The sequence below is a fragment of the Coenobita brevimanus genome, chromosome 45, assembly GCF_032717465.1.
Source record: "Coenobita brevimanus isolate Jiangsu-jjx chromosome 45, ASM3271746v2, whole genome shotgun sequence".
NCBI lineage: Eukaryota > Metazoa > Arthropoda > Malacostraca > Decapoda > Coenobitidae > Coenobita > Coenobita brevimanus.
Window position 1 is genome coordinate 22045439 of NC_136998.1, and position 27708 is coordinate 22073146.

A 27708-nucleotide genomic window follows, 5' to 3' on the forward strand; every position below is an offset into this window, starting at 1 on the left:
TTTGAATAGTTGGTTACTTTCAGTTTGGGCTTGGTTGGGTTGGATTAGGTTAGGTTAGGTTAGGTTGGATTAGGTTAGGTTAGGTTAGGTTTTAGGTTAGGTTCGGTTTGGTTCGGTTAGGTTAGGATAAGTTTGAGCTTTATACTTTACCCATGAAACCTAGGTTTTTCCGATGGATTTTGGTATGATTCATTCGATTTTCAGCTTCATTTCAGTCGGAAATGACCATTTTCTGTTTCCCCCCCTCCCTATAACCCCCGATTCCCCAAAGATCCCTCATTATTTCAGGGGGATGGGGGGGGGTCATATCTCAAAATCTGGTTATTTCCGACGGAAATGATGCTCAAAATCGAATGAATCACATCAAAATCCATCAGAAAAACGTAAGTTTCGTGGGAAAAAGCAGTATGGGTAGATACCGATATTTATCCTCTTACTGTATGTAGGTTCATTTTAATATTTTCATAGTAAACAATATATAATTAATATGTTGCACGAATATGTATAGAATTTTATCATTTAGCTTCAAGTTAGCATAATTCATTTTTTACTTGGAACAAATATGCTCAATCTAGCATAATTTTTTCATTGCCCTAGCATAATTTCGTTGTTTGGATATGGCAACACTGCTCTCTGCCTCGCATTCTTCAGTCCACGCCTGACTGCCTTAAGTGGCTGTTGTGGTTGTAACCACACTATGATATGAGGCTCTTGCCTCCCACTTGCTGTCCACATGGCCCCAGGACGTAAGCCAGCCTCACCAAAGGCTAATAATACAATTAGTAAGAACTCCAAAGTGACAAAACGATCAAGTTATGACCTTAGCAGAGAAAATTGTGTTACTGGACAAGCTAAGAAACGATCGTGCGAGTGTTTGCTATCACCAGTTAATGCATCTTTTTATTTTGTACTGTTTTGTTAATAAATGTGTAGATAATTGTGTATTACAGTACGGTGTTTACGTTTTTCCTTCATAATGGAGTATGTGCTTTCAATCTTGTAAGAAGGTATTTTGGGATGAGTATGGAGGTTTCGGGACAATTCGCAGTCACAACAAACACAAAACAATTTGCCTTCATTAATGAAGATAGCTATGGGTGACGCTAGAATATAATTCAAAGGCGACTACAGCCAGGAAGAAACAAGTTAATTATTGACTAAAGGTGCAACTAATAAATAATATCCAGAACCTACGCTACTGAACACAGACTTTGCTGGATCCCCCTGAAATATAGTTATTAAAGTATTGATTAATTAATAATAAGTATACTGATGAAAGTATTGATTAGTATATTTATAGAATGGCGGGGAATCGTCCAGGGTGCGAATTGTTCTGAAGGGGAATCGTCCATGTTTTGACGGGGAATTGTCTGACGGCGAATTGTCTCGCAATCAGTATGGACATGGACTGTGTGATGGGCAGCATGGTGGACACAAGTGCAAGTTTTCAATTGTTAATAGAGTATTCGCGGAATTGACTTTTCGCGGGGGTTCCAAGAACGTAACTACCGCGAAATATGCGGGATTACTGTAATTGTAGCCAATTTGTACATGCCACCCAGATCAAACACATGGGAAAGAGACGAATATGAGGACCTGGCAGAGAGTACAATTCAGAGTTTAAGAGCATTACTACATAAAATGAAAGAGAAATCGGAAAGAATTATACTAACTAGAGATTTTAATACAAATATAAATTGGAATACTCTAGATATAATAAGCCAAGAAAGCTGTTGGGACCAAAAGTTCCTGGATCTCGTGCAAGAGTTTTTCCTAACGCAACATGTGAGGGAAACCACCAGAAAAAGAGGACTCGATGTACCCTCAATGCTAGATCTCATATTTACTAGGCAAGAAAATAATATTGACAGTTTTATATCACCCTCCATTCGGCAAAAGCGACCATACAGTACTAAATTGCAACTTCAGGATAGGCGATGGCTCAACCGGTAGAGAGGTGGCGTGCGGTCCTCACGGACCCAGGTTCAAATCCCGGCTGGAGCAGGGAACAGTTTAAGGATTTGAATTTCATTAAAATCAGGCTTTACTGATCTACCAGAAGACCCGCCGACATGTCGTAAAAATACCCCCGCTAATACCAACACACCAGTCCTGTATGAGACAGCCCTAGCATGTATTCAATATCGACGGTGGGTGTTAGCGCCAAAATGGTGACATGTAGAGGTGTATGGTATGTAGGAGGACTGCTGGGCCTTGATAGCAGGCTGTGAAGCCTATGCCCAGAGTTGGACAAAAAAAAAAAAATAAAATAAAAAAAAAAATAACATAGCTAACAGCAATGAAAGTTACAAAAAGAGCCTAAACTATAAAAAAGGAAATTATCACGACCTAAAGAAGTACTTCTTAGAAACTGATTGGGCAAAGGAGCTTAGAGGACAAGATTTAAATGCTATATATGAAAAATTCTGTGAACTTTATGAAATAGGAGTCCAGAAGTACAATCCACAGCACAAAGAAGCAGAAAAGAAAAAAAAAGAAATGGTTCAATACAGAATGTAAAAAATCAAAAGAAAAAAGAGATTTGTTGTGGAATAGATACAGAAGACACAATAGTGAAAGGGCATATAATAATTACAAACAGGCAAGAAATGATCATACAAGAATAAGGAGGGAAGCCCAAAAACAGTTTGAGGAGGATATCATAAATAAAAGTAGTGATCAACAAAAGCTATTTTACAGCTACATCAGAACCAAAACCAAAGTAAAAGATGAAATACAATCCATTACGGATGAGGGAATCACCTATACACAAGAGAAGGATATTTGTCAAGCACTAAATAAGAATTTCCAATCAGTTTTTACAGAAGAAAATTTGAGAGGGACTATGTGGAACATGCGTGCCAACACACACTGTACTACCAGATATACAATTATCAGAAAAAGTAATACAGGAGGAGTTAAGTAAATTAGACAGAAGAAAAGCAAATGGTCCTGATGAAATTTCATGTTGGGTGCTAAAAGAATGTGCAAAGGAGTAAAGTAAACCATTATTTTTAATTTTCAAGAAATCCTTGAGTCAAGGTAAACTACCTGATATTTGGAAGAAAGCAAACATTGTCCCCTTATTCAAGAAAGGGAATAGACAAAATCCACTCAACTACCGACCAGTATCACTAACCAGTGTTGTAAGCAAGGTATTAGAAAAGCTTATAAGAAAAGCTTGGGTAAATCACCTAGAACACAGAATGATAACAGAAAGACAGTTTGGTTTCAGAAAAGGAAAATCATGTGTTACTAATCTGTTGAGCTACTATGACAGAGTAACAGACACAATACAGGAAAGAGAAGGATGGGTGGACAGTATCTATTTAGATTTCAAGAAAGCATTTGAAACAGTACCACACCAAAGACTTTTATGGAAACTGTACCATCAAGGAGGAATTCGAGGCAAACTGTATTGTTGGATGCAAGATTTTCTCATAAAATGAGAAATGAGAACAGTACGAAGGGGAAATTACTCATCATGGAAAGAAGTGACTAGTGGAGTACCACAGGGCTCAGTGCTGGCACCAATCATGTATTTAGTGTATATAAATGATATAGACAATAACACTGGAAATGAAAGCTATCTAAATATGTTTGCAGATGATGCAAAAATACAAAGGAGAATTACTAACACAGACTCTTGTAAAGAGCTACAAGAAGAATTAAATAAACTACATGAATGGAGTAATACATGGCAAATGGAATTCAGTGAGGACAAGTGTCATGTAATCAAGTTTGGTAAAAGTGGAAAAAGATCTGATTGGGATTATACAGTGCTCGTCAGAAGTATGGGGCGCCCTGCGTCCCTCCTGAGAAACAAACCTTTCAACATTGAAAAAACATATAAATAATGCATTTTATTTACCTTTAGTGCTTCGTAGGGTAGCCTTTATGTTTCTTCACGGACCTGAGACGTCTTGGAAGTGAAAGGGCAAGGCTCCTGAGGTGCTGGAGGGGTATTTTGTCCCAGGAGTCATGAATGGCGGCTTCCAGCTTAGGCAGAGAGCTCACGTCCTTCCCTTGGAGACTCTTCTTTACGAGGTACCAGAGGTTTTCAATCGGGTTGAGGTCTGGGCTATTTCCTGGCCAGTCTGTCATGAATGATACCTCGCAGTCACGAAGCCAATTGGTGACCGATTTGGCCTTGTGAGCAGGTGCACCGTCCTGCTGAAACACTCGTGCACCTGTTAGCTCGAAGAAGTCTGGTAAATGATCACACAGAAGCTCCAGGTAAACATCCTGATTCACTCTGAGGTTCTTGGGAAGTACAACAAGCTTCCCCAAACCCTTCCCTGAAAAACAACCCCATACCATGAGTGAATCAGGATGTTTAACTGTGCTTTCTACATACCGTGGGTCAAGTGGGTCACTACCTTTGCATGCTCCTCTGTTACAGGTAACACTAAACGTTGCCTCATCAGACCACAACACTGACAACCATTGCTCCTCACCCCAATTTAGATATTTATTAGCAAAGGCAAGCCTACGAATTCTCTGGCTGCTAGAGAGAAGAGGCTTTTTCACAGGCCTGTGACTTGTGTAACCAAGCTCATGCACCCTACGAGACACTGTTCTCACTGACACCTCACCAAACACTTCCGGGTTGCTCTCCTTAATTTTCCTTGCACTCACACAAGGATTAAACTCCACTGCATGTTTTAAAACATTAACAGACCTTGGGGAAGTTTTCCTAGGCCTACCAGACCTCGGTTTCTTTGTGGGAACTTCACCACTGTTTTCCTCCCGAAACCGCGCACACCAACGACGCACTGTCGATCGTGCCACACCAACCAATTCACTAATTTCCTTTGTCTGGTGGCCTGCCTCCTTTAGAGCAATGATCTGGGATATGATTTCACTCGATAGTTCACGGGTAGGTGCCATAACAAAGTTTTGAAGGCCAAAACACTGCGGGACACTCGGTAAAAAATGGCGCAATTTGAGAGGGACACTCGGCGGAGTTCCTCTCTCTCAGGCAGCCCGTGGGCGACTGAGGCGGGAACCAACCAGCGCGTCAGAAGGCCTCAGGCTACCGTGACGTCATGCTCGGAGCTCAAACTTGTGGCTCAATTCTTACCCCCAAAAATGGGTGATTCTTTTTGGGCCATAAGTATTGCGCGCCTGGCGGACAACGCTGAATACTTCTGACGAGCACTGTACGTTAGGAAATAAAACCCTACATACATCAGAAAGAGAGAAGGACCTAGGTGTGATTATCAATAACAGACTATCTCCGGCTGACCACATCAGTGAGAAGGTAAAGAAAATGTATACACTGCTTGCAAATATGAGAATAGCATTCACATAAATAAATGAAGACATGCTAAGAAAGATAATAACATCATTCATCAGACCAACCCTGGAGTATGCATCAGTAGTCTGGAGTCCTCATCTCAAAAAACACATAGACAAGATTGAAAAAGTTCAAAGGGCCACTACATGATAGGTACCAAGCTTAAGGGATCTAAGCTATGAAGAAAGACTAAATAAACTGAATCTTCCAACACTACAGGAGAGAAGGAAAAGAGGTGACATGATAATGCTATATAAATGCATATCAGGGAAGGAGAAAATAGACATAAATGATTACTTAACCTATGGGGAAGCATCAGCAAGAGGACACTGCAAAATACTGCATAAGACGTAAGGAAATTCAGCTTCCCAAACAGAGCAATTGATCAATGGAAGGCACTACCAAATGAAATAGTGTGTGCCAAAACAATTCACAATTTTAAGGATATGTACGATAAATATGGTTTAAGACACGGGACAGTACGAGCTTGACTCATTCTCGTAAAGATATAATTAGGTAAGAACAACAGGTGGCTTTACATTAAGTGACAAGCCAAATGGTTTCCAGTAAGCCAAGAAACCATTTACAACGCTGGTGGTAACCATATAATCAAACCATATGTGCTCCCTATGTGTCAAGAAGTGGAGGGTTAGTGCCCCTCCTGGTAAAACAAATAACAAAGTCAAGTGGCCACCCTTTACGGGATTATCGCATCTGGCAATAGACAGATAGATAGAAGAACAATTAGGTAAGAACACACACACACACAAAATCCTTGGTGTAACATACATCAGTGTCACTTAACACATTACAAACAACTCTCATCTTAAATGTCGGGACCAACTTGCCTAGCCCTGGGCTCCTACGCTCCTCATGGGGCAACATAGGATTGGATGATGGATGGATGGAAAAACAAATTAACACCAAGACTCAATGCCCTAAGATCACTTGCCCATACATTTGGACACAACAAAGAAACCACCACCACAGTATACAAACAATATATACGTTCAGTGATGAATTATGCGAGCCCTGCTTGGGCTTCTAACCTCACTAAAACACACTACAACACTCTACAGACCATACAGAACAAGGCCCTAAAAACAATCATGGGCTGCACAGCTACTACACCTAAAGACCACCTACACCAAGAAACCAAAGTCCTCAAAGTCAAGGGTCATCTAGACATAAGAGGCATGCAAATTCTTGGTGTAGCCTCCACAAAGCCACACCATCCACTACACTTCATGGCAGCACATCCACACACACACACCAAGGAATATAAAAAAAAACACCCAGCACATGATATCTTACACAAATACTGTCATCTCTTCCCCCTCCCCCACCTCAAACCAGCTTCCAGAGGCATATCCATGCTCACATCACTCGCCGCTCCATTCAGACACTCAAAGACAACACACAGTTGCATGCACAGCCTCCTGATATCCACCCTTCTGAATCCTACCTCCCTCGTGAGGACAGGGTCCACCTGGCTAGGCTGAGATGTGGGCATCATTCAGTCCTCTTGAGTTATCAGAAGAGCCTGGATGACTCTGTCGCTGATGCCTGTCCAGGATGCAGCACTGCACTCCATATTATTAAGCACATTATGGAAGACTGCATTGCACACAATTGCCTGCACCAACAACACAACATACACTCCTTGAAAGCTCTGTGGAAAAGCCCAGTCTCTGCCATGGCCTTCCTTAGGAACTCGGGGCTGTTGGGCCAGACTGTCAAGGGAACAACTACTACTACTACTACTACTACTACTACTACAAATGCCTTGCACACTTTTGTTTCTAAATATAACCCCCTATGTGATAAATTCAAAACACAGGGCAAGTACATTCATGCTCCGATATCCAGCAGTGTTGTGTACCGGTGTGAGTGTTCGGTCAGTGAGTATGTCAGATATCGAAGCAATTTTCCAAATAAGATACCGAAGAAAAGCTGGAGATGTATTCCAGGCCCAAACCCAAACTCTTATGTACCTTACTCACCCAACAGAGACTGACAAAGAAACACCACAGGTAATGTTATTATACTCATAAACAATATTACTGCTAAAAAATGGGACATCAAACATCACACATGCAGGATGGTAAGATGCTGGGAGGTGCAGTGGTGAGATGCATTCAGAGCAACAGACACAGTGAGAGTGGAATACGTAGGCCGGGCAGGAAGGCAGCGTGCTAGCGTGGCTGGGGGGGTGGGGGACGAGGAGGGAGACACCCCTGGCAGCAATGATTTAGCAAATGAAAGGAGAAACAAAGGAGAAATGATGAATGAGGAAGATGGCACCATAGAGACCTGAAAGACATAAATCACCTCTCTCTCTCTCTCTTTATACACACACAGACACACACACACACACACACACACACACACACACACACACACACACGAGCAGCCGGAGAGAGAGGTCGTCCCAGGCATCTCTCCTAACCTTGAGTAGTTTCAGGAATTTTGTCTGTCCTGTCTCCTAGGGTCTTTCTTTAAATTTAAAATAATGAAAGTTGGCAGACTACCAAAAATGTAAAGATTTGTTGGCAATAGTATACATGAATGTTTGTGGCTTATTCGGTAACAGCTGTTTAGGTACTTTACCGGTACGTTAAAGATGGCCGAAAATGTAAACAATGAGGGAATGGAATTTCAAGGATTTGATGCTAATACTAATGTCATGGACCTGGTGAAAACATTAATTATGAGGATTAGTGAACTCGAAAAAAAAGTACAGAATCTAGTGATAAAGGATGTGTCAGGAAATACGGAAACCACCATACAGAGTCTAATCCAGTCCAACGAAACAGCCAATGAAGAGATTAAGAATTTGAAGAGGGAAAATGTTGAACTGAGGAGGAAACTTGAAGAGAGTACCAATAAAACGGAGAAGGTGAGTAATGTACTAGAAGAACACAAGGCAAAGTGGGCACACGTAGAAGAAGAACAGAAAGAAGTGGTCAGCTTAAGAGAGATCATCCAGGAAGAAAGGGAAATGAACAAGAAAGAAATGGAAGAAAATGTAGTGAAAATACTGAAGAAAAAAGAGAAAATAGTGAGAGAAACTGTAGAAAGGAACAGATGTGTGGTAGTATTTGGAAACAGGGAAGAGGAAGAAAAGGTTAGGTTCGCAAGACTCGAGAGAGACACGAACATGGTGAGAGGAATATTAGGCAAAATTGACCCCGAAGGAGCCAAATGGGTAAAAGAAATTGAGGAAGTAAGGAGGATAGGGCCTTATAAGAAAGGGGAAACAAGACCAATGAGAGTCAAGTTTACATCAGAAAGTGTAATAAATGAGATACTTAAAGTGACCTGGAAATTAAGCAAAGAGGCGGGGATGGAAAATATTATAATAAGAAAAGATCTGAATGAAGAAGAAAGAGAAGTTTTAAAATCATTAAAGGAAGAAGTAAAGGAAAAAAATGATAAGAGGACAGAGGAAGAACGTAATACTTTTTTTTGGAGAGTATTGGATATGAAAGTAAGGAAATGGTATTTAAGGAAATAGAAGTGAAGAAAACTAGGGGGGATGGTTGTGAAAGATCAGAAGTTGAGGAAGTGGTACGGACAGAGAGTAGGAGAGAAGAGGGTATTAATAATGTCAAAAATAATTTGAAGGTGATATATACTAATGTTGATGGTTTCATATCGACAAGGATCGAAATTAATGATTTCTTGAGAGAACATGAACCTGATGTCATGTGCTTTGTAGAGACCAAATTAAGAGAAGATATTGATGTTCATTTGGGAGATGGTAAATACAAACTGTGGAGGAAAGACAGAAAAGAAAAAAAGGGAGGAGGAGTGATGATAGCAGTGAAGAACAACATAAATGTAGATACTGTGGAAATGGGAGAAGGCAGGGCTGAAGTGATATATATGAAATTAGAAACTGGAGAGAATGTTAAGAGAGATATGGCGGTAGTGTATGTTCCCCCAAAGACAAGAGCATGGAAGGATGACGAATACCATGAGATGTTGTCAGATATGGCTAGCTACTTGCAAAAAATAATTGAGAAAAGCAATAATATAATTTTGGTGGGTGACTTTAATTGTAAAGAGGTGAACTGGGAGGAATGGTACTTGGGAGGCGGCGAGGATTCGTGGGGTACTATGTTATTAAATATAATAATGAATAATGTGATGACGCAGTGGGTCAAAGAAGAGACACGGTTTCGAGGTGAGGACACACCAGCAAGGTTAGATTTACCGTTCACCAAAGAACCCGATGTAATAGAATCATTGGAATATCTCTGTCCTTTGGGAAAAAGTGATCACGTGGTCATTGAGTTCCAGATGTTAATAGGAAACGTCGAGCCAAGAGACGAGCTTCATAGACAGGGAAGATACAACTTTGGCAAAGCAAATTTTACAGGATTGAGAAACTTTTTTGAAAATGCGGATTGGAGAAAATTCAGAGAAACAAGAGAGATACAGAGGAAGTGGGATATCTTTCTAGACCTCTATAATTTGGGAGTGGAAAAATTTGTACCAAGAGTAAGAGGGAAAGAAAACAGGAAAAAGGAGTGGTTTAATAGAAGGTGTATGATAGCCAAAAAAGAGAGAGATAAGGCGTGGAACAATTGGAGAAAGAGAGGTAACGACAGAACAAAGGAAGAATATAAAAGAACAAGAAACGAATACACAAGAATACGTAGGGAAGAAGAAAGGAATTTTGAAAAAGGTATAATTGACAAATGCAAGGATGAACCCAAACTGTTTTATAGATTTGTTAATGGCAAACTGAAACAAAAGGAAGGAATCACCAAGCTGAAAGTAGATGGAGAGGTCTTTAAGGATGCGGCAATGCAAGCAGAAATAATGAACAAACGTTTCCAGTCAGTTTTCACTAAAGAAAAGGAGCTTGTGGAAGGGGAGGGAGTGATTAGAAATGTTCCAGTGATGAAAGATATAAAAGTGGAGGTGCAGGAAGTGTATAAATTACTGGAAACTCAAGATGTAAGGAAAGCCCCAGGACCTGATGGAATTTCTAATTGGGTACTGAAGGAATGCAGAGAACAACTGGCGGATAAAATTCACAGCTTAATTGTATGCTCACTGGAAGAGGGGAAAGTGCCAAAAGAATGGAAGAGGGCAAATGTGGTACCAATTTACAAGGGAGGAAACAGGGAAGAACCCCTGAATTATAGACAAGTAACGTTGGGTCTGGTTAGTACTTGGATGGGTGACCGCCTGGGAAAACCAGATGCTGTTGGCATCCCTACGTGTGAAGTGGGGTTGGTGGAGGATTAGTGCCCCTCCCTGTAAAACAATTAACTCTAAGCCCTTGGCCACCCCGTTTGGGATACATGGCGTCTGGCAATGGATGGATGGGTCTCTAACCAGCATGGTCGCAAAATTGTGTGAGAGAATCCTGAAAGACAGATGGATAAAATATCTGGAAGGGATGAATATTTTGGCTGAATGTCAGTTTGGATTCAGAAGTGGAAGGTCATGTGTTTCAAACTTGTTGAGCTTTTACTCAAGAGCGATTGATGTGGTACAGGAGAGAGATGGTTGGGTGGATTGTGTGTACTTAGACTTAGAGAAGGTCTTTGACAAGGTACCTCATAAGAGACTAATGTGGAAACTAGAATATATAGGAGGACTAAAGGGGAAACTTCTGGAATGGATGAGAGACTTTTTGACAGACAGACAAATGAGGACAGTAATAAAGGAAAAGATGTCTGGATGGAGGGAAGTAATAAGTGGAGTCCCTCAAGGCTCAGTGTTGGCGCCAGTAATGTTCCTGATTTACGTAAATGATATGGTAGATGGAGTGAACAGTTATGCGAGTCTGTTTGCTGATGATGTAAAGATCTTGAGGAAGATAGAGGTTGAGGAGGATTGTAAAATACTGCAGGAGGATTTGGATAGGATACACAATTGGAGCCGGACGTGGGAAATGAAATTTAATGTAAAGAAATGTAAAATATTGGAAATGGGTAAAAGTACCAGGAGACCATCACTGAATTATTTTTTGGGTAATGAATTAATCACAAAAAGGAGAGAAGAGAAAGATTTGGGAGTGCTGGTCCAAGATAGTTTGTCACCAGAAAAGCACATTAACAAGATAGTTGGAGAGACTTATAAGCTCTTGACTAACATAAGAGTAGCATTTCATTATATGGATGAGGAAATGATGAAAAAATTGATAGTGGCCATGATCCGCCCCAGGTTAGAATATGCAGCGGTAGTGTGGTGCCCACACAAAAAGAAAGATATAAACAAGATTGAGAGAATACAAAGAACAGCAACCAAGATGGTCCCCAGTCTGACAGACCTGTCATACAGAGAGAGGCTGGAAAAACTGGATTTGCCTTCGTTAGAGGAAAGGAGAAAGAGGGGAGACATGATTGCGGTGTTCAGGACCATGGTGGGAGTAGATAAAATTGACAAAGAAGATCTGTTTGTATGGGATAAGAGAGCAACAAGAGGACATGGGATGAAATTGAAAAAGTCAAGCTGCTTGAAGGATATCAAGAAATATAGCTTTCCTTACAGAAGTACAGACTTATGGAATAGCCTGGACAAAGAGATCGTCCAGTCTAAAAACTTAAACGAGTTTAAAGTTAAATTCGACTTATTGAGAAACAGCGACGGAAACCCACGAGCATAGTACATTCCGTGTATATCACAATTAGGTATATTCTTAAATATTTGGAACGACTTAGACAAAGAGGTGGTGCATGAGAAAAACATTCATGTGTGTAAAGGTAGACTTGATAAATGTGGATATGGAGACAGGACAACACGAGCATTGCTCAATTTCTGTATACTACAAATAGGTAAATACAAATAGGTAAATACACACACACACATCCACCCATCTGAATTTTCACTCTCTTTGTCTTTCCTCCTTCTACAAGTTTCACATCCTCCTTCATCTCATTCTCTCTCTGCTTCTTCCTTTCCTCCCTCTAATACATCCTTCACACTCTACTTCTTTTTCTTCCCCTTCTTTCCCTCCTTCTCCAATCTTCCCTTCTTACTTATCTTCCTGTCTCATGTTTCTAGCACCCTCTTTCCCTCCCTCAATGCCATTTTCTTTCCTCCCTCTCTCTGCTTCTTATCTTCCCTCCCTTCCACTTCTTTTCACCCTCATTTTTTCTTCCCTTCCTCCCTACTCTCTCTCCCTTTCTCCCTCTGGTTTCTTCTCCCGCCCGCACTGTCTTCCTCTCTCCCTTCCTTGTTTTCTTTTTCTTCCCTTACTCTGCTTCTCACACTTTATCTTCTCTCCCTCCCTTCCTCTTCCTCTGATGTTTTCTTTCTTTCTTTCCCTCCCTCCCTCTGTCCCTCCCACTTCTCTCTCCCTTTTCTTTATTTCTCTCACTGTTTTCTTCTCTCCCTTCACTTACTTCCACTTTCCCTCCCAATCTCTTCTTTCCCTCCCTTTGCTTTTGCAGAGAATGACAGGGAGGCAGAGGAAAGATTTAGGAAGTGGAGAGATGATAAGGGGCACAAAGGCTTATGATTATATGCAGATAAAACAAAAGTGATATCTAGGATTGGTGATGGTACTGTCAATGAAGAGAGAGGTTGGCCATGTGGAATTTGTCACAAGGGCCTGGGAAGTAATTCCATTTTCTGCAGTGTTTGTGATAAGTGAGTGCATAAGAGATGTAGTGATATTTCAACAAACAAGGGATGAGGCTATGGCACACCTAATGTCTGACTTGGCTTGTGTCTCTGACTGGGGTAAAAATAATATGGTTGTTTTTAATGCATCTAAGACTCAGTTCTTACACCTATCAACCCGACAAAATCTTCCACAGGTATACCCACTAATGTTTAATAATATTCAGCTTAATCCTGCATCATCCTTGAACATGCTTGGGGTTTCATTTACTCGGAACTTATCTTGGAAAGATCATATTAAATCTCTTGTAAAATCTGCTTCCAAGAGATTGGGTGTGCTAAGCCGACTCCGCTCTTTCTTTACCCCTGCACAATTGTTGACTCTATACAGGGGTTTTATCTGCCCCTGTGTGGAGTACAACTCTCATGTGTGGGGAGGCTCCCCACATACAGCTCTTCTCAATAGGGTGGAGTCAAAGGCTTTTTGTCTCATTAACTCTCCTCCTCTTACTGACTCCCTTCAACCTCTGTCTCTTCGCTGCACTATTGCATCTTTATCTCTTTTCTATCGTTACTTTAATGGTCATTGCTCCTCTAAACTGTCTGCTTGCATTCCTCCACCTCTACGACGGGTGTGTAGCACCCGTCTGGCAGCAAACTCTCATCCCTTTTCTGTCCAACTCTCTAATGCAAGAGTTAACCGTTACTCCCAGTCTTTCATTTATGCAACAGGTCAGCTCTGGAACTGTCTCCCTCTGTCTGTATTTCCTGCTGCCTATGATCTCCAGTCTTTCCAACGCAGTGTGTCGAGGCATCTCAAAATGATCGGATCTTGAATTTGGCTCTCTATTGTATTTTGTTTTTTCTCTTGGAGGGAACTGTTACTGCAGGCTCATGGCCTTTGGTTCCTTCTTCCTCGCTTTAAAAAAAAAAAAAAAAAAAAAAAAAAAAAAAAGTCTAACTGTTACAGATATTTTTTATAAACAGACGACACCAGTAATCTGGTGTATGGATTATTTTTTTCTATTCATTTGTTTTTCCTTCCTCCATTCTGTTATTAAAAAAAAAAAAAATGTGGTAACCATAGGGGTATTTGCCTTCTTAGTGTGACTGGAAAAATATATCGTAGAATACTCATTGATAGGGTTAGGCATATAACAGAGGAGCTAGTTGGAGAAGAACAAGGGGGATTTTGGAAAGGAAAAGGGTGTGTGGATCACATATATGTTCTCAGATGTTTAGTGGAGAAGTATCTTCAGAAGGGAAAGAAAGTGTATGCTGCCTTCATGGACTTGGAGAAAGCATATGACAGAATAGATAGACAAGGTATGTGGAAGGTACTGAGAATATATGGAGTGGAGGGGAAATTGCTGAATGCTGTGAAGAGTATGTACGAAGGAGCTAGGACTACAGTGCAAGTCAATGATGAGCTGAGTGAGTTCTTTGATCTCAGAGTGGGACTGAAACAGGGTTGTGTGATGTCTCCATGGCTGTTTAATATATCCATGGATGGGGTTGTAAAGGAGGTGCAAGATAGGGCAGTGGATGTGGGGCTGGCTCTAATGAATGAGGGTGAGATTTGGAAGATTCAGGTGCTGTTGTTTGCTGATGATACAGTATTGTTGAGTGAAGATGAATGGGAGTTGCAAGGTTTGGTGAATGAATTTGGGACAGTGTGTAGGAAGAGGAATCTGAAAGTTAATGTAAACAAGAGTAAAGTTATGGTGTTTGAGAGGAATGAAGACACAGAATGTACGGTGAGGTTGGATGGTGAGGATATGGAGAATGTGAGTGCATTCAAATACTTGGGTAGTGTGATGAGTAAGGATGGAACCTTGGGGGATGAAGTGCATGAAAAGGTACAGCAGGGAAGAATGGTTGTTGGTTCACTGAAAGCAATCATGAGAAATAGAGAGGTGAGTACAGATGTTAAGAAGTCACTGCATGATAGTATTGTGATCCCTACCCTGACGTATGGAAGCGAGGCATAGACCTTGCAAGAGGGGAACAAGTCAAGAGTGAGAGCAGTGGAAATGAGCTACTTGAGAGGGGCATGTGGAGTGACATGGAGGGACAGGTTGACAAATGAAGAAGTGAAAGAACGTTGTTCGGTGGACGTGGATGTGGTTGAGAAGATTAGGAGAAATACACTGAGGTGGTTTGGACATGTGGAGAGAATGCTGAATGAAAGACTGACTAAGAGGGTGTACGTAGGTGAGGTGGAGGGAGGGAGAGGGAGGGGAAGACTGAGGATAAGGTGGAGGGATGGAGTTGAGAGGTATATGAGGGAGGGGAGAGTGAGTTGGAGGGAGGGTAGTCAAATGGTGGGTGACAGAGTGACTTGGAGGCGTTTTGTCTGCGGCCATCCTCTGCGGCATTGGGGCATCAGGCTATAGATAGATAGTTTAGTTTTCAAACGCTAAGTTACTACAATAAAAAGCTACTTATTACCTCTCAACAATAATTTAAAAATTAAAATTTTACCCACATAATTAAGCCCTTGGATTTGGTGAAATTGGGTTTGGCGAGGTTATTTTGGCACTAGCTGTGACAGTGGAGGGCTTACTGTGACCTCAGATTTTATATCCATTTCATTTTCTATGATGTAAGGAATTTTTTTTCTATGATAATTTATAGAGTAACTCATATATTAACACTCGGAAGCACGTTGACACGAATCGCGTTCTTTGTGGTTTGGCACATAAATGCATGAAGACGTGAATCACATTGTTAAGCAGAAAAAAAACACTGTCAAAAAGAAAGTTTTTGGCCGATTTGCGTCAAATTTTGGTGTGTTCTAGTGGGTGCGTCTCTCTTCCGAGGTAAACATTTGGCAGCACTGTGACTGCTCTGATGAGGCAATGCGCAGCAGAAAAACCTCAGTATCTAACGACCAGGTGGGTTGAAGGGTAGTGCTGCTGTCAGTCATCCCTTTAAATCCGCCTTTTTCCCCCTCCCACCCAAGGCAGAAGCCAGCCAGATGCCTCAATCCCGTTTGGGGTGGTCACAAACAAATCGCCTCCAAGTTGCCCTGTCCCCCGCCATCTCACTGCCCTGCTCCCAACTCACACCCCCCTCTCTCATATACCTCTCCACCCCATCCCTCCATCTCATCCTCAGCCTCTCCCTCCCTCTTCCCCCCTCCACCTCACTCACATACACTCTCTTCATCAGTCTTTCACCCTCCATCCTCTCCACATGGCCAAACCACCTCAGTGTGTTCCTCATAACGCTTCCTATCACATCCAAATCCACACCACAACACTCCTTTATATCATCATTCGTCAGCCTGTCTCTCCGTGTGACTCCACAGGCTCCTCTTAAATAACTCATTTCCACTGTTCTCACTCTTGACTTGTGTCCTTCCAACAAAGTCCAAGCTTCACTTCCGTACGTTAGAGTTGGTATCACAATACTGTCATGTAGTAACTTTTTCACTTCCATGCTCACTTCCCTGTTTCTTATCACTGCTTTCAAAGAACCAGCAACCTTTCTTCCCTGTTGTACCCTTTCATGCACTTCACCCTCCAAACCTCCATCCTTACTCATCACACTACCCAAGTACTTAAACATACTCACATTTTCTAATTCCTCACCATCCAACCCTTCTGTACATTCACTGCCTTCACCTCTCTCAAAGGCCATCACTTTACTCTTCCCTACATTCACCTTTAGATTCCGTTTCTTACACACTCTCTCAAACTCATCCACCAAGCCTTGCAGCTACCCTTCGTCTTCACTCAACAACACAGTATCATCTGCAAACAACAGTACAGGGAGTTTCCAAACACTATCCTCTCTCACCAGGGCCACTCCAACATCCACTACCCTACCTTGTACCTCTTTTATTACCCCATCCATGTAAAGACTGAACAACCATGGAGACATGACACATCCCTGTTTCAACCCAACCTTCAAAGAGAAAAATTCACTAAGTTCACCATTCACACGAACTGCAGCCTTCGCACCATCGTACATACTCTTCACAGCATTCAACAACTTCCCATCTACTCCATATATTCTTAACACTTTCCACAATCCTTGTCTATCCACCCTGTCATATGCTTTCTCCAAATCCATGAAAGCCGCATACAACTTCTTTCCCTTCTCTTGAAACTTTTCCACTAAAGATCTAAGAATGAATATCTGATCTACACAACCTCTTCCCTTCCTAAAGCCTCCCTGTTCTTCTCCAACTACTTTCTCTGTTCTTTCTCTAACTCTGTCAATAAGTATCCTACCATACACTTTTCCTATTATACTAAGAAGACAAATGCCCCTATGATTACCACACACTTCTTTTTCCCCTTTTCCTTTGTACAAGGGAATAATTATACCTGACTTCCAATCCCCCGGGACTCTACCTTCCTCCCAGGCCAATCTGCACATCTTCCACATCCATTCTACTACTATCTCTCCCCCATGCTTCAGCATTTCACCACACACTCCATCAATTCCTGGGGCTTTCCTCGATTTAACTTTCTTCATTGTTTCCACAACTATCCTACTGATTTCTTCCTGTCTTCTCCCCTCCCTCCTTCTCCCAGCCATTCCCCAGCCACTTATACTTGCATTACTTCCATCCTCTATGTTCAACAATTCCTTAAAGTGTTCTCTCCATCTGCTCACTTTTTCTCCCTTCTCCACTAGTAATCTACCACTTTTATCTTTCACTCCCCTGCTAACTTCACTTCCACCCTGTCTTACTCTTTTCACCTCTTTCTGGAACATTTTCTTACAGTCCCTCCACTTTACACTCAAATTCCTTCCAAATTCCTCATCCACTCTCATCTTACTCTCTCTTACTAATCTTTTCACCTCTCTCTTTCTTTCTACATATAACTCCCTCTTCCGCCTCTCAACTTCTTCCACGCCCCTATTTCTCATCCATTCATTGTATGCTTTCTTCTTTTGTGCCACAGCCTGTCTCACCTCTTCAGTCCACCACGCTGTTCCTTGCACCCCCCTCCGTCTTCTCTTCCTTCCACACACCACATCACATGCTGCACATATTTCTTCTGTAAATATCCTACACACACCTTCCACATCTCCCATCTGCTCCAATTCATATTTGCCCAATCATTCCTCCACTTCTCTCTTATACTCTGCCTTTTTCTCATCCTCTTGTAACCTTTCCACTCTCCTTGCAACTACTCCTTCCCCTCGTCTTTCCCTTCTTCTATTCCCCCATCTTACTTGAATTCTAATTCTGGCCACCACCAAGTAGTGAGAGGAGTGAATGATGAAGTGAAAGAGAGAGAGATTGTCCAGGTGCTTGAGGATGCAAAAGTGGATATATGTGGATTGACTGAAACTAAATGTAAAGGTGAAAGGGTGAGAGAATGGGAATACGGTGTAGGTATATGTGCGGGAGTCAGTGAGAATGAGAGGGCAAGAGAGGAAGTATGTCTGATGATAAGCAAGAAGTGGAAGGAGAATATAAGAGAGTATGGAACAGTGGGTGCAAGGATTGTATGGGTGAGGATGAAAGTAGGTATACAAGCATGGGCGATTGTATGTGTGTATGCTCCAACAGAGGATCGAGTGGCAAGAGTGAAAGATGAGCTTTGGGCGAGAGTAGAAGCATGTATGGACAAGTTTGAGAGGAGCGAGAGAGTGCTGTTGATTGGAGACATGAATGGCAAAGTCGGGAATGTACGAGTGGATGGAGTGGTTGGTCAGTGGGGTGTGCCAGCAGAAGTAGATGGGAATGGTAGTGCTTTGGTGGACATCTGTGCTGGTAAGGGGTTGGCAATAGCCAACACCTACTTTCGTCATAAGATGATCCACCGGTATACATGGAGAGTAATGAGGAGGATGGATGGTGAACTTGTTGAACGAAAGGCAATGATAGACTACGTGTGTGTCGATGAGCGAATGAGAAGACAAGTGTTGGATGCAAGGGTGTGGAGAGGGTGGGGGAATGGAGTCTCGGACCATCACTTAGTGATGGCCAAGGTAGAGCTGTAAAGAAAGTGGTTGAGGAGGCGAAGGGGAAGACAGGAGGAAACAGCTCCTGTGAGAAGAGTGGAGAAATTGCAAGATAGTGAGAAGAGGACAGAGTATAAGAGCATAGTGGAAGAAAGATTGGGAAGGTATGAGCTAGAGCAGATGGAAGGGGTGGAAGACGTATGTAAGATATTCACGGAAGAGATAAGCACAGCGTGTGAGGTGGTTTGTGGAGTGAGGAGGAGATGCAAGGGTGTGCAAGGGACAGCATGGTGGAATGATGAGGTGAAACGAGCTGTGGAACAAAAGAAGAAGGCATATGGTGAATGGTTGGCGAGTAGAGGTAGGGGAGAAGATGAGAGAGAGAAGAGAGAGGTATATGTGAGCAGGAGAAGGGAGGTTAAGAGACTGGTGAAGGAGAGTAAGAAGAAAGTGGATGAAGAGTTTGGGAGGAATCTGAGTGTGAAATGGAGGGAGAGTAAGAAATTGTTTTGGAAGGAGGTAAAGAAAGTAAGGCAGTGTGAAAGGGGAAATAGTAGGGGAGTGAAAGATAGGAATAATAGATTGTTGGTGGAGAAGAGAGAGAAATTGAGGAGATGGAAGGAGCACTTTGAGGATTTGTTGAATGTAGAGAGTGAGAGCAGTGTGAGTATAAGTGGTTGGGGAATGGCTGGGAGAAGAAGAGATGAGAGGAGGGAGGAAGAGATCAGTAGGTCGGAAGTAGTGGAAGCGATGAAGAAGATTAAGCTGGGAAAGGCCCCAGGAATTGATGGAGTGTGTGGTGAAATGCTTAGGTATGGGGGTGAGATTGTTGTGGAGTGGATATGGAAGTTGTGTAGATTGGCTTGGGAAGAGGGAAGGGTTCCAGAGGACTGGAAATCAGGTATAATTGTTCCTCTGTACAAAGGAAAAGGGGAGAGAGAAGTATGTGGTAACCATAGGGGTATTTGCCTTCTTAGTGTGACTGGTAAAATATATGGTAGAATACTCATTGATAGGGTTAGGCATATGACAGAGGAGCTAGTTGGAGAAGAACAAGGGGGATTTAGGAAGGGAAAAGGGTGTGTACATCAGATATTTGTTCTAAGATGTTTAGTGGAGAAGTATCTAGAGAAGGGAAGGAAAGTGTACGCTGCCATCATGGACTTGGAGAAAGCTTATGACAGAATAGATAGGAAAGAGTTGTGGAAGGTATTAAGAATATATGGAGTGGAGGGGAAATTGTTGAGTGCTGTGAAGAGTATGTACGAGGGAGCTAGGGCTACGGTGCGAGTGGATGGTGAGCTGAGTGAGTTCTTTGATCTCAATGTGGGACTGAAACAGGGGTGTGTAATGTCTCCATGGCTGTTTAATATATATATGGATGGGGTCGTAAAGGAGGTACAAGGTAGGGCAGTGGATGTGGGGGTGGCCCTAATGAATGAGGGTGAGATTTGGAAGCTTCCGGTGTTGCTGTTTGCTGATGATACAGTATTGTTGAGTGAAGATGAATGGGAGTTGCAAGGTTTGGTGAATGAATTTGGGACAGTGTGTAGGAGGAGGAAGCTGAAAGTTAATGTAAACAAAAGTAAAGTTATGGTGTTTGAGAGGAATGAAGTCACAGAGTGTGCAGTGAGGTTGGATGGTTAGGATATGGAGAATGTGAGTGCATTCAAGTACTTGGGTAGTGTGATGAGTAAGGATGGAACTTTGAGGGATGAAGTACGTGAAAGGGTACAGCAGGGAAGGAAGGTTGTTGGCACACTGAAAGCAGTGATGAGAAATAGGGAGGTGAGTATGGAAGTTAAGAAGTCTCTGCATGATGGTATTGTTATCCCTACCCTGATGTATGGAAGCGAGGCGTGGACCTTGCAAGAGGGGAACAAGTCAAGAGTGAGAGCAGTGGAAATGAGTTACTTGAAAGGAGCATGTGGAGTGACATGGAGGGACAGGTTGACGAATGAAGAAGTGAAGGAACGTTGTGGGGTAGATGTGGATGTGGTTGAAAAGATTAGGAGAAATACACTGAGGTGGTTTGGACATGTGGAGAGGATGGAGAGTGAAAGACTGACTAAGAGGGTGTATGTGGGTGAGGTGGAGGGAGGGAGAGGGAGGGGTAGACCGAGGATGAGGTGGAGGGATGGAGTTGAGAGGTATATGAGGGAGGGGGGGGTGAGTTGGGGGGAGGGGGGTCAAATGGTGGGTGACAGAGTGACTTGGAGGCGTTTTGTCTGCGGCCACCCTTTGCGGGATTAGGGCGTCGGGCTATAGATAGATAGATAGATAGACCAAGTAGTGGTCAGAAAGTCCACGCCCCCAACCTCTATGAGCTCTTGCATCCATTACACATCTTCGCATCCTTTCATCCACACACACATAATCAATCGTTGTCTTCCTTTCATTCAGTTCACCACCCACCCTTCTTATCACTCGCCATGTATACCTGTGGATCATTTTATGCCTGAAGAGGGTATTGGTTATCACCAACCCCCTCCCGGCACAAATGTCCACTAATGCACTCCCATTCTCATCTATCTCAGCAGGCACACCCCACTCACCAACTATTCCATCCACCTTCACATTCCCAACTTTACCATTCATATCACCAATCAAAAACACTCTCTCATTCCTTCCAAACTTTTCCATGCACACTTCTAAATTTGTCCAGAACTCTTCTCTCACTCTTCTAGCACGATCTTGCGTTGGCGCATACACACACACAATCGCCCACATTTGTATTCCAACTTTCAACTTCCCACACAATCCTTGACCCTACTGATCCATACTGTCTTATGCTCTTCTTCCATCTTTTACTCATGACTATACATACTCCTTTCTATGCCCTCTCATTCTCACCTACTCCTGCACATACAGTATACCCCATCCATACTCCCATTCTCTCACACTTTCTCCTCTCCATTTTGTTTCAGTTATTCCACATACATCCACTTTCGCACCCTCAAGCACCTGGACGATCTCTCTCTCTTTCACCTCATCATTCGCTCCCCTTACATTCCACGTTCCGATAACCATGTCCTTTGTCCGGTCCTTGGTCATCATTGTTTGGTCAGTCCTTGTCCGAGGTTTATTGTTTGTTTTTTTAGTTAGCTGTTTTCCGGGGAGGGGCACTAACTCTCCGCCAACCCTTTTAGTCGCCTTTTACGACAAGCAGGGATACTGGGGGAGTATTCTTGAAAAACCCCCCTACCCCCAGGGGTATATCTATGGAACATTGATATATTGTTTGTAAAGCACTGGGGTCCATTATCAGCCATTAGGCATAGAGGTAGGAGTGTGATTTGTTATAACGGGGTTTCCACTCTGCTTCACCCTGCCCGTATGTGATGTGAGTATTTTACCTTTATAATGAAGCCAGTACTTATCTTTTGTGAAACATATAGTGCCTGGATTAGTGAAATAACTGACCTACCATAGCAGGCATTATGTATGCCATAGAGATATGCCATAGTCGCTAAGGAAACAAGTGGTCACGTACGCCATAGAGTCAGGAAGGGAATAATAGAGGAAGTTGGGATGGAATCATGTGATAGTGTTTTATATTGTATATGGTTCTGTGTGAAATATACAAATAAAATAGTGCAGAGAGCGTTCATCGAGAAATATTGACTGACTTAGCTCAAACCTTGCGCAAGTATCAGCAAGTATCAGAGACAAAAAATACGCCACAATCACAGACTTCAGTGAAAAGGCATTGTACCAATCTCAGACAGTGCTATATTGTGTATGGTCTAGTGTGAAACATTGGAATAAAATAGTGCAGTGAGTGTTGCCCGAGAAATATTGCATGCATTGACTGACTTAGCGAAAACCTAGCACAATGATCAGAGACAAGAATTATGCCACACATATATACATATGTCGTGCAGCGAATGTTCGTGGAGAAATCTATTGTGTGCATCGCATGTGTAGTGCAAGGAGGAGAGAACAAAATATGCCACACACACACACACACACAGGAATGCAGAGAACAACTGGCGGATAAAATTCACAGCTTAATTGTATGCTCACTGGAAGAGGGGAAAGTGCCAAAAGAATGGAAGAGGGCAAATGTGGTACCAATTTACAAGGGAGGAAACAGGGAAGAACCCCTGAATTATAGACCAGTGTCTCTAACCAGCATGGTCGCAAAATTGTGTGAGAGAATCCTGAAAGACAGATGGATAAAATATCTGGAAGAGATGAATATTTTGGCTGAATGTCAGTTTGGATTCAGAAGTGGAAGGTCATGTGTTTCAAACTTGTTGAGCTTTTACTCAAGAGCGATTGATGTGGTACAGGAGAGGGATGGTTGGGTGGATTGTGTGTACTTAGACTTAGAGAAGGCCTTTGACAAGGTACCTCATAAGAGACTAATGTGGAAACTAGAATATATAGGAGGACTAAAGGGGAAACTTCTGGAATGGATGAGAGACTTTTTGAGAGACAGACAAATGAGGACAGTAATAAAGGAAAAGATGTCTGGATGGAGGGAAGTAACAAGTGGAGTCCCTCAAGGCTCAGTGTTGGCGCCAGTAATGTTCCTGATTTACGTAAATGATATGGTAGATGGAGTGAACAGTTATGCGAGTCTGTTTGCTGATGATGTAAAGATCTTGAGGAAGATAGAGGTTGAGGAGGATTGTAAAATACTGCAGGAGGATTTGGATAGGATACACAATTGGAGCCGGACGTGGGAAATGAAATTTAATGTAAAGAAATGTAAAATATTGGAAATGGGTAAAAGTACCAGGAGACCATCACTGAATTATTTTTTGGGTAATGAATTAATCACAAAAAGGAGAGAAGAGAAAGATTTGGGAGTGCTGGTCCAAGATAGTTTGTCACCAGAAAAGCACATTAACAAGATAGTTGGAGAGACTTATAAGCTCTTGACTAACATAAGAGTAGCATTTCATTATATGGATGAGGAAATGATGAAAAAATTGATAGTGGCCATGATCCGCCCCAGGTTAGAATATGCAGCAGTAGTGTGGTGCCCACACAAAAAGAAAGATATAAACAAGATTGAGAGAATACAAAGAACAGCAACCAAGATGGTCCCCAGTCTGACAGACCTGTCATACAGAGAGAGGCTGGAAAAACTGGATTTGCCTTCGTTAGAGGAAAGGAGGAAGAGGGGAGACATGATTGCGGTGTTCAGGACCATGGTGGGAGTAGATAAAATTGACAAAGAAGATCTGTTTGTATGGGATAAGAGAGCAACAAGAGGACATGGGATGAAATTGAAAAAGTCAAGCTGCTTGAAGGATATCAAGAAATATAGCTTTCCTTACAGAAGTATAGACTTATGGAATAGCCTGGACAAAGAGATCGTCCAGTCTAAAAACTTAAACGAGTTTAAAGTTAAATTCGACTTATTGAGAAACGGCGACGGAAACCCACGAGCATAGTACATTCCATGTATATCACAATTAGGTATATTCTTAAATATTTGGAACGACTTAGACAAAGACGTGGTGCATGAGAAAAACATTCATGTGTGTAAAGGTAGACTTGATAAATGTGGACATGGAGACAGGACAACACGAGCATTGCTCAATTCCTGTATACTACAAATAGGTAAATACAAATAGGTAAATACACACACACACACACAAGTTTGGTAAAAGTGGAAAAAGATCTGATTGGGATTATAAGTTAGGAAATAAAACCCTATACACATCAGAAAGAGAGAAAGACCTAGGCGTGATTATCAATAACAGACTATCTCTGGCTGACCACATCAGCGAGAAGGTACGGAACATGTATACACTGCTTGCAAATATGAGAATAGCATTCACATACATAAATGAAGACATGCTAAGAAGGATAATAACATCATTCATTAGACCAACCCTGGAATATGCATCAGTAGTCTGGAGTCCTCATCTCAAAAAGCACATAGACAAGATTGAAAAAGTTCAAAGGGCCGCTACAAGTTGGATACCAAGCTTAAGGGACCTAAGCTACGAAGAAAGACTAAATAAACTGAATCTACCAACACTACAGGAGAGAAGGAAAAGAGGTGACATGATAATGCTATATAAGTGCATATCAGGGAAGGAGAAAATAGACGTAAATGATTACTTAACATATGGAGAAGCATCAGCAAGAGGACACTGCAAAAAACTGCATAAGAAGAGAGGTGATAAAGACATAAGGAAATTCAGTTTCCCAAACAGAGCAATTGATCAATGGAATGCACTGCTGAATGAAATAGTGTGTGCCAAAACAATTCACAAATTTAAGGATATGTACGATAAATATGGTTTAAGACACGGGACAGTACGGGCTTGACTCATTCCTGTAAAGATACAATTAGGTAAGAACAATTAGGTAAGGTAAGAACACACACACACACACACACACACACACACACACACACTACATAACTCCTCGTCTTCAAACCCGTCAAGGTTCTGCCAACACCTCAACACCTCTGGAGGAAGTGAGTTATCCTTATTTTGTTGATTTGTACACTGACCTATTTCTATACAGTAATCCTTCCAATATCCGACATAAGAGAGCCAAAGGCATGTCCGGATAGTGATCCTGTCCGGATATTGGGCCCCAGCCTCCTGGACTTGTACTTATGGACCCTAACTCAGAAAAACACCTATACAACTCCCTCTGGACATGCATTGCACCTATTTAAGACCCAAATCACACCAATAAGGGACATAAAAGACTGAAATAAATGCAAAAGAACCATAAAACGAGGTTTTAGAGGTGAGTTTATACAATATTAAACATTCTGGGTACTTATAAGTCCCTGGCTCCTGGACTAGTTTGAACCGCCAGTTTGCAGTCCACAGTTAATCCTCTGCACTCTAGATTCTAATTTCTGAACACTGAACAACACTGTAAATTCCCGTGTGTTCTAGTGGCGAGGTATTGCAGTTTATTCACTGTTTATTCACAAAAAACAAGCACCTGTGGCTTGCACTGCTATAAGTATCTGCTCTGGATCGGAGTTTGGCTGTGACTGTTGATGATGGCGAGGTAACAGAGTTGCCAGATCGCAACGGCCACATTCCCAATCTCCTCAACTTTCATTACCAAATTCGTAAAGCTAACATTTATTCTTCACTAATTATATATACAAGTGGAAATACATGTAATCACTCTGCTTATAATTAACACCATGTTGATTATTTTCACTCTATGTAGGGTAGCAGATTAATCAGAGAGAGCAAACAATCCACCATCTCCATCCTGTGTATCCTCATACATGTGAAAAATCCATTTGGTAATGCGTTATTCTGATTCATTACCAAACGAATTTTTCATTACCAAATTGGCCCACACTTGGTAATGAAAAATACCAAATGGCAACCCTGACAGGGGAGGGGGGAGGAGGAGGAAGGAAGGGGTGAAGGGACCATGGTGTAACAGCTGTTTGGCGCCAGCGGCAATTTCAAATTACGGGAGGGAAAAAAAGTCAGATTTTTTTCGAATTTTTTGCGGTTTTTGGCCCATTTTGGGAATATTGGATCCCAGGACGATTATGTCCGGTTAGTGGGGATGTTCGGATATTGGGCGTTCGGATATTAGAGGGATTACTATTCTATACATTTTACACAAATAAGTACAGTAGTGTTTTTTACATATATACATATGAGATGGAAGAAAGTTCAGCTTCAGTATCACTACCTAGCAAAAAGACTGGTGGTCATCTCGAGTTTCTATGAGCACTATCGAAAAGCTTATGATATTTTATGAGTATACTTTGAGTAAAAAAAGAAAATAATAAAACCTAACGAGCAAAAATATGTAGATGTGGGTGAGGCAGGGAAAGGAGTGTTTTTATCTTGCTTCTGGGCGAGGAGGAGTATTCTACGTTTGTCGTCCATTTACTTGAAAACTGTTAGACGTATTAATTTCCTGTAAGAACCATGATAAAGATCAGTGAATTCTACATATATTCAGGACATAACAATATAATATCTCTGACAAAAAGTCATTGTTACATAGGCAGGAATATAAAGGTTATTGTGTGCACATGACGAGAGTGCAGCAGGGCCGTGAGTACCTAGTAGTTTTTTGCGATTTACTCGGAAACTATGAGGCCTATCAAAAATTGGCATGGCCCATGAGAAAGCTCATGAAATTCTACACAAGATTATGAAATAAAAACATAACGTGTGCAAGAAAACTTTTGCAGAAAGGCTTCCTGCTTTATTTCAAAAAATGGCTTTCAGTTATTGGCTATTTTCTCGAAAACTACAAATTGTATAATAACCGGACATTCCCATTAGAAACTTGATGAAGTTCTCTATCAAAACTTCTAATAACATTTTTCTGTATGATGGAAAACATTTGAACTTGGATGTTGGGAAGTGAAATTCACATTCGGAAATGTTTATTCACGGTGGCCTAATGTACTTGTATTCGTATTATTCTGTATTTTTTTTTACGCTTAACGGCTAGAACGAATATCGACGAATAAGAAATGCAGGTTTCATGGCAATATATAGAGGTTTGGGTGGTGAAAATAAGGCGAGAATATGTGTTTTCAGTTGCGCGCGGGCAGGCTGGCGGGGAGGGGGGTGGAGTAAAATCATGTGTCGGCAAAACTTATAAAGCTTATGCATGTGCGAGAGGGTTAATCTCACAAAAGCAGAAGAATATGATATTCAGCTTTTCACTGTATTTTCAAAAATATTCACTATGATTCTTACATCTAACTCGTATATGGAATATACCAGTAGGACACTTGAGCATTTTTTAACCTGTGGCGTCCCGTCGACGTTCTTTAACGTCCACACATTTTGTCACTGCCAATCCCGTCGACGTACATAAATGCGAATCAATTGCAAGGTCCCTAATTTGCACAATTTTCAATTTTCATGAGTGATTTTTGGTACGTATACACGTGACACCTTCCTCTACAA